General features: G+C 41.6%; 1 pseudogene across 1 annotated transcript; it reads right to left on the reverse strand.

Annotated features, from left to right (window-relative positions):
- Positions 1-809: 809 nt before the first annotated feature.
- Positions 810-3,668, reverse strand: LOC148742857 (uncharacterized; annotated as a pseudogene). The gene is made up of 2 exons (XR_015996688.1): positions 3,548-3,668; positions 810-3,421 (listed from the first exon to the last, which is right to left on the reverse strand). The product of XR_015996688.1 is annotated as an uncharacterized LOC148742857 (transcript).
- Between the last annotated feature and the right edge of the window lie 4,750 nt (positions 3,669-8,418).

An 8,418-nucleotide genomic window follows, 5' to 3' on the forward strand; every position in this document is an offset into this window, starting at 1 on the left:
GAAAACAATCAACAACTATCATCAACGTCTGTGAATATATGAAAGTCATATATTTGAACTGTGGTTAAAGAGCGAGTATAAGAGCGATCTTCGAAGTAATGAACTCTACTTAAGGTGGCTCAATAGGGTTATGCAAGATCACGAAGCGCGCGCCAGTGACATCAATCGAAAGTTAATTTTTTTCGTTGTTTTTGCTATTTTTCAAATCAAAGCTACTGAAACATAAAAAACGAGGGCCTAAATTTGCTGTACAACAGTCACCTCTGAAGTCAAGGCTTTTAGTCCCAAATTAAAACTACTCAAATATCGCCATTTTTTGACGTCTGTTTGACTTTGATTTCAATTTTCTTCAATTTCCTTCGGTAAAATTTTCTATTATTCTCCGACCGGGTAGAGTCTGACAAGACGAAACTTTTGAAATCGAAAAAAATAGGGGTTGTCAAGGTAGTTTTTTCGCTTTTAACATTTTTGTTGTTTTTTGGCTGAGCGAAAAACCTTTCCTACAAATTTTTCTGATAAATTCACAGCAAGGAAAGCTAAAAGGGTATAACATCTCTGCCAAATTTTAAGGAATTTCACCGAAGGAAATACGAGAAATCTGAGGGGGGAACTTTCTATTTTCTCACCTCAATGACAACCACGTCATCAGAATAGGAACTCGCCAAGATCGCTATTTGAGCATGCGCGAACTTTCGAACCACGCGGTTTTGTCGAGAACAAGTGTGTAAATACGGGCGGTCATTATCTTTGACGTTTTTGTACAAACTGCTTTTGACTTGAAAGTCAGTTGAGAACATACCTTTAATTTACTATGCCGCAGAATCCTTGGAAATCTCTTCGAAGTGTTTCAAAATTGCGGAGACTATTCTCGTCGTGTTTGTGACCCTTGTAAGCAATGAGCGACTGGATAATGGCGGTCTCGTCAAAATACATACAAGACCTTTCCGTCCAAATCGTTGGTACAAATTATTTAAATCCTCATATCTTAAGCCACTGCCAGCAATTTTTTCGGCAATGCTTTGCTTTATTGGGCTATCCGCATGACCTGGGTTGTACAGCTTTCCTCGAAAAGACAAGAGTCTCTAATGACGGTTGTCAAGATATTTCAGGTCTTCGGCGGCGTCCTTGACAGAGATTACAGAACTTCTGTTCACCAGCATTTCATCAGACAAAGCCAACCTAGGCGAAAGCAAGATTCTTCGAAGAGCGATCACGTCCTCTAGGGCGTCGTGGGCATCAAAGGTGGTTTGAAATAAATGTTCGTAAACAGAACTCTGCCCAGGCTTTGGAAATTTACCCTCTGCGTTTTGGATGGAGGAGTGCTTGCTTTTGATGAGTGATTTCATCAGTGTCAGAGTGTCTGCAAACCGGATGGAAGTGATGGAACTGAGCTCCGCGATAAAATTTTCGCCACCGTTTCGGAGAAGTATTGGAATATTAAATGTGGCGGCGTTGTGTCCAGCCAAGATTGTGCAAACAGGCTTTGTGGATCGTGTTGAAGCTGAATCTATTCTGGCCCTCAAAAAAGTTAAGAACTGGCTAAGTACTTGCGATAACTCAAAGGCTTCTACTAGTCGATTATCTTTGAAAAGTCGGCGGATTCCATTGACAGTTTTAACTGTAAGTTTGTTGACCTTTGACGCGTGAGAATCTATGTCTCTGGTTGGTAGAATGTAGCATGAGAATTGTTCAGCTGACCTATCCACGGCAGCGACCTGACATACTCCTGCTTATTTTCCCGTTGAATTTGTCTCGATGTCAAATAAAACAAAGTGATAAAATTTACTGTCATCAAATTTTTCCTTTTGAACTGTGGGTGTCGAAGTGTATTTCGGAACTGCATTTTCGTACTGTTCTTGTTGTTTCGTGACAGCAGCGGTTATATCATAAAGATCAGTGATTAAAATTTCAGAATTGTTCAACTCCAATGTTGTCGCAGAAGAGCTCAGGCTCAGGCCAATGCCACTTTCCTACATGGTACCTTCTTTACCCTCGTTTTTCGAGGTTTCTGAAATCTGGTGTTTGTGTAATTGTGATCGACGTCGTTTGAATGCAACTGTTGATTTCCTTTGTTTGTCCTTCGAACTTTTCATGTCCATTTTCGTATTATGGTCTACACAGAAAAGACCTGGCTCTATGTTAAGTGACGCTAGAGTTTGAGGAATTTACCTGTAACCTAAATTTACTTGAGAGACAATGCAGGACACTATAATCATTGCTTTCACTTCCCCCGTAAAAGCGAATTTTGGGGTTCTTCGAGCCCACCACACTGTTCAGAGACTCGTTACGTTGAGGATTTGCTGCAGGTGCAAGTTTGTTTATAACAATGTCTGTGCTATATTCATCAAAGAGAGATTTCAGGGCTGATTGAATGCTATCTCCTTGGAGGTCTTTGCCACAGGGAAGATCTCTGTGACAATAATGAGAAGGGTCTTTCATGTATCTACACCGTGTTTCTCTACAACCAGTGTGGTCACCAAATGCACGAGGCACAATGCTTTGAATTGCAGATTTCATGTTTGTAGCATCCCCCTTATTTTGTGCAATACAGTATGTAAAGGATTTGACAAGGTAATTTATGACTTTCTGTGACAACACTGAACTGTTGGGGAATTTACTTCGTTGGCTCAAGTTGTATGGGCGTGTTGTAAGGGATCTTTTTATGTGAACTGTATCACTTCATTTTTCCACACCATAGGGTACCTTTTGCTCTAGGTGAGATTCAGTCATTGAATCATCATCCCCGGTGTAAATTGAAAATTTGACATTTGATTTAGTTACCTTATTGAAAAGTTCAACTGCAGCTAAAGGCTCCATTGACTTTGAAGAGCCTGAATGATTTTTTCTACAGTCATGGTCATTTGGTTGTTTTCCTGCCTTTTTAGCTTCATCACAGGAGTGGCACATTCTATTTTTTGTTGTGTAGTCAAGGACCTTACCAGTTGAAAGGCCCATGACTGCAGCATGTCCGGTCTTAGAGTTGAAACCTCGCCCCCGTTTCTGCCATCCCATGTCATAAGAACAGGCAATAGGCACCAAATTGTTCTGGTCAGGCTTGTCACCATTTTCAATTGCCTTCTCTCGTTCAAGGTTTAGGAATTGCTGGCAACTATTTTTTTTGCTACTAGCTCTATTGCCTTTCCAGCTTCCCTTTCCCGATTTTTAAAAGTCGATGAGTTCAGTGCAGGCACATTGAGGATTGAAAGTAAATTGTTTGAATGGGTGTTGCCCACTCCTGTGTGTAAACAGCCAAGGGTAGCTCTCGTGTTCACATCAAAGGTCAGTGGACCGCGTGCACCAGATCTGTGCTCTTTTGATGTTTTAATGGTGTTTCCCCCATTGCATTGGCTGCATATAACAGTAAACGTGCTTGCCAAGCCACTGTGCTGTTCTTCAATAACATTGCCAAGAGACAAAGGGCCTAGAAATATTGTAAAATACACTGTAAACTAACAGGGAAAAAATACTCCACAATATTTGTTATGTTGTTTTATATGATAATGGTGTAAAATATGCTATAGTGCAGTTAAAAATAGTGAGAATGTACCGTAATGACAAAATAAACATTCCTTCAGACCATCTGTAAGGGTTTCTAAGTCCACCAGTCTGGATCCTTGTGGCAGGTTCGCCTTTCTCTTAGCTTTATTCTGCTGATGGGAATCAGGGTTGGAGTCAACAGAACAGGTAGGCTGATAATTAGGACAAGCTTGACAGGAAAATCTTACCAAAAATTAAGACTTCCGAATAAAGAAAAATGTACTGACCTCACGTGCTCGTGTCATTCGTTTTGCTGGGCGTTCGTTTTCCATGGATATGTTATCATACTGGAGCTTCCTTTTGGCATTCCACGTTTTGAACCCTCCGTGTAACCTTTTTATTTTTGTTTCTTTTCTGGTTTCGATCGCTTCCACTTTCCGAAAGCGACCCAACGCATTACGGATGTTGTGTAGGCGTTGTGTAAACTTCTGGTCTTCCACTGTCAATATTGTGCTCATTACTGGAAAGTAGCGATGCCGTTTCACTCTCGTCAAGTAAACTTCGCGATTATGTGACAAAAATTGTGTACTCGCGTGAAGCTGCCATGTCTGTTTACATATTTGATGCCATTTAAAAGCGCGCGCTATTTTCGTACCCATTCTTCGCCCGGCCAAAAAACCCTATTGAGCCACCTTAAGCGTTGATTCATCATTTCACGGGTACATTACGAACCAACCTAAAGACCAGCTCTCAGTTGGCTTCTTAGCCCAGTTGGTAGAGCACTGCACCAGTATTGCAGAGGTCATGGGTTCGTAACCCGTGGAGGCCTGAGGTTTTTACAGCCCTCAATTTCACTACCACTTCAGCCGCGGTAACGAACACCACGGTGGTAATCGTTACCGCGAAGATCTTTCTGATACTCGTTCTATAACCGCAGTACAAATATATGACTTTCATATATTCACAAACGTTGATTCATCAATTGACGGGTTTATTACGAACCAACCTAATGACCAGCTCCCAGTTGGCTTGTTAACTCAGTTGGTAGAGCACGGCACCGGTGTCGCAGAGATCATGGGTTCGAATCCCGTACAGGCCTGAATTTATTTCAGGCCTCATTTTTATTACCGCTTGAGAGTGTGCGTCCATAAACTGATCAAGGATTCAGCGGTAAATTTCAAATTTTCAAAAATTTCAAAATCGCCCAAACTTTGGCTTGTAGTAGTCCATATTGAACTATTTATCGCTATGGGGTTGATTTGTCAAATGGTGTTTTCTTTCGGCAGAAAATGATGATACCCGATTTCAGGGCCAAGTATTGAAAAACTTAAACTAAAAAATTAGCCATTTTGAAGCTGACGGCTTGCCGTAATTATAAACCCAGAAGGGAACCACTTGCAATCAGCTTATTCTGCAATGTTTGCAGGTTTCATATTATAATTCCTATGACATTTGAAAAACAATAAGGTATTGAGTAGGACCTGAAAGGAAGCCCTCAGTTTTTCCATGGAAATAACTTGTAAACTTCAAAAAATAATTTACCCCACTACCTTTATCACAAATCAAATGAAATGTTTTTGCTTAGAATGCAGAAGAAGTGGGATTTTAGCTGATATCGAGATTTTTTTTTTTCAGGGGAAATTAGGTTGTGCTGTGTGAAAGTGTGCTCAAAACTGCAATTTTTCGGCAAATCAAACAAGAGATTGCGTGACTGACGGTGACAGACAGCTCTATCATTCCAGCCCAAAGCCCCAAAGTCGTTTAAAATATATTTTCTTGTTGTGGCGGAGTTTTGTTATTTATTACTTTTTTGAGAAAATACAGCAGCTAATGGAATGCTTGTTATATTACTAACTTGGATGATATTTTTATGTGAACAGTGCATAATTATGCAGCACATCTACAGTATCTTTTCATGTGAATGATGCTGTTTTACAGGTACAAGGGTTAATCAATTGATATCTTTTCTATTTTAGAACAGCCGCCAGCTGGAGATAATTTATAGTTTAAAGAATCAAAATCTCATCACTGATCACTAGGGGCTATGCAATTGTTGATCTAAAAGCCTTGAAATGAACTATTTATCATTGTTGTTATGGTTGCTATTCATAAACAAGTTGTGATCCCAATTCAATTATAGGGAATTTTTCCCACGGCCTGTCTCACGCTATGCAACTCGGCAATGGCGTTCTCATGCTCCTTTCATAGAATAACTGGAACAGACTGCTCGTCTGATATGTTAGATAAAAGCAAGAGTCTTGAAATTGTTACTTTACGCAATTGCTCAAAGGATATTTCGGATCATTGTTCTCACTGGTCATTTTCTGGAGTGAAAACGGAAAGTGAACTTATACTCGCTAGAGTGAGTGTTTTCCGCGAAGACGAGACGCAGAGTTTAGACGCAATCTGCTCACACCACCGCCGTGAACTCGGACCTGGCTGGCGGTAAAACATTCCAAGTGCTGTGTGCCACAGATCTTATCCCAACATGGAGCAAATAGAAAAGCGGATCGAGGAATTTCGAAAGTGGTGAATTAATTCTCAGCTCCGCTGTCCCTGACCACTGTAGAGCATACGCTCTGAGTGATCCTGACGACCCAAGTTATTCTGTGATTTGTGGCCACGCCCTTTGTGACAGCTGTGACCGCTGGTTGCTTGTCTTGTCTGTAAGGAGGGAGATTGAGGAAGGCTTAGAGACGGCTTAATGTTCGGATAATGAAAATGAATAACTGTCTTTTGTTATTTCCCAGGCCAAACAGAGCATTGAATGCTGGAAAGCCCATTTATCGTGGTCTATAAATCAGGATGAATGCAGACTTGACATCATGAGCGGCCTCAGCGCCCCACCCATTTTTCTAGTACTTGACTGGGTGATGAAATATCTTCCACGTAAGTTCCGGGAAAGCCAGTCGGATTGGTTTGGTAAAAGAGGTATATCGTGGCATATAGCAGTGGCGATTAAATGCAAAAGCGGAGAAATGGAGATGATGACATTCGTTCATGTGTTTGAGAGTGCTACCGCCCAAGACAGTAGGTCTGTGTCAGGCATACTTGATGACATCTTTAGTCAACTCAAGACTATTATGCCAGAACTACAGACCATCTATATTCGAGGCTACAACGCTGGATGTTATCATTGTGCGCAGACTCTGATTACAGCTCCTCAGATTACTAAACGTCATGACCTTCAGATCTATCGGATTGACTTTTCTGAGCCACAGGGAGTCGAGGAAAGGGCGCTTGCGATCGCAAGGCAGCCACTATAGAGTCACAGATGGTGAAATATCTGAAATATGGACACCACATTGAGATTGCTGCATTGATGAAAGAAGCTATGGAGTCTTCCAGGGGTGTGCGTGGCGTAATTGTGAAGGTGTGCAGTCCTCTCAATGCTCCATCCATCAAGAGTTTCAAGTGGGAGAAAGTGAGTTTTGTCAGAAACCTTTGCTACGGCCAGGAAGGGATAAAAACGTGGAGAGCCTACGACATTGGCCCTGGAAAAAGTATTCCCTGGAAAAACTGCGATGTCCGTGAACAATCGGAACTGCCGACGATGGAGATCAGGCCCTCGACCAAAGAGACTATCACAAGCTTTGTTCCTGTAGTACCCAGACGAATAGGTGGCCGAACCTCCGCAACTGATATGGAAGGCAACTCCGATTGTGTAGATGAGTCTTCAGATGAGTCAGGCGTTGCTGTTGATGTTGCTAACAATTGTCCATTATTTACATGTGTAGAAGAGGGATGTGTCAAGACGTTTATACGGCATTCATCGCTGGTTCAACACTTGGGCTATGGAAAGCACAAGCGTGTTCTAGAGTATAAAACGCTGTTTGACAGGGCCATGATAGAATACGCGACTAATCTGGATTGCGGCGCGAGTAAATGCCCAACGGTCCTAGAAGGTAGTAAATCATCACTAACAACTGTGCCCACTACTCTTCCGATGGGATGGGCACTGAAATCGACACAGTCACGTAGTACAAAGGTTACTGACAATCAAAAGCAGTGCCTTAATTCCAAGTTTCAAATTGGAGAGAGAACAAGGAAGACAGCCGACCCGACTGATGAAGTCTCTAAATCCATGAGGAATGCAAAAGATAGCAATGGGGAGAGACTATTTAGCTATGGGAATTTTCTCACAAACCAGCAAACTAGCAGTTCATTTTCTCGCTTTGCTTCTAAGCCAGCATTCAGCATTCACATTTAATCATATATGACTCCTACAACATCTGTGAGTTAGTGTTGAACTCTTAGCCTGGCCCCTTTTCTGTACCTATGTTACGGGGTATCTGTGAATCCTTTGGTGTTGCCATATCGGAAATTACAGTTCGAAGGAAAAAGTCATTAGTGGCCTTGCTCTCAAACCTGGTACAAGGCTGTACCTGTAGCTGTGGCAAGCGCTCATAACTGTAGTCGATACACGTTATTACTACCTGGCAGCTCGATTTCATTGTATCTGGCCACCAAGATGATTCTCGTCATTTTTTGGCGAAACACCGGATTATTTGACAAAAGAACCTTACTTAGAGATAAATACTATTATAGGGACGACTGATAGCCGGAGTTTGAACAATTTCGAGTTTTCGCATTTTTGCCCCTAATTTACGATTTCGTTTAATCCTTGGAGACATTCGCTCGTAGTTTGTTGTAAAATTGAGAAGTATCTGATCTGTAACATATAATTTGGTGTCTAGTATCTAAGTTAGTTGTTGCGAAATTTTTTTATGAATCGTTTGTAGAAGGCCCGTAAGCCAATTCAAAAACACAGTGGCGTAAACAAACCCACTTGAAAGCCAGTTTACCGTAGGAAAAAATAAACCAGTCAACCTCGGGCTTGAAAATGCTGCCCGAGTCTTGCGACCTCGGGAAGCATTTTCAAGCCCGAGGTTGACCAGCTTACAGTTTTTCACTATATGGACTTCCCAGTCGGCAAACCAC

The sequence above is a fragment of the Stylophora pistillata genome, chromosome 1, assembly GCF_964205215.1.
Source record: "Stylophora pistillata chromosome 1, jaStyPist1.2, whole genome shotgun sequence".
NCBI lineage: Eukaryota > Metazoa > Cnidaria > Anthozoa > Scleractinia > Pocilloporidae > Stylophora > Stylophora pistillata.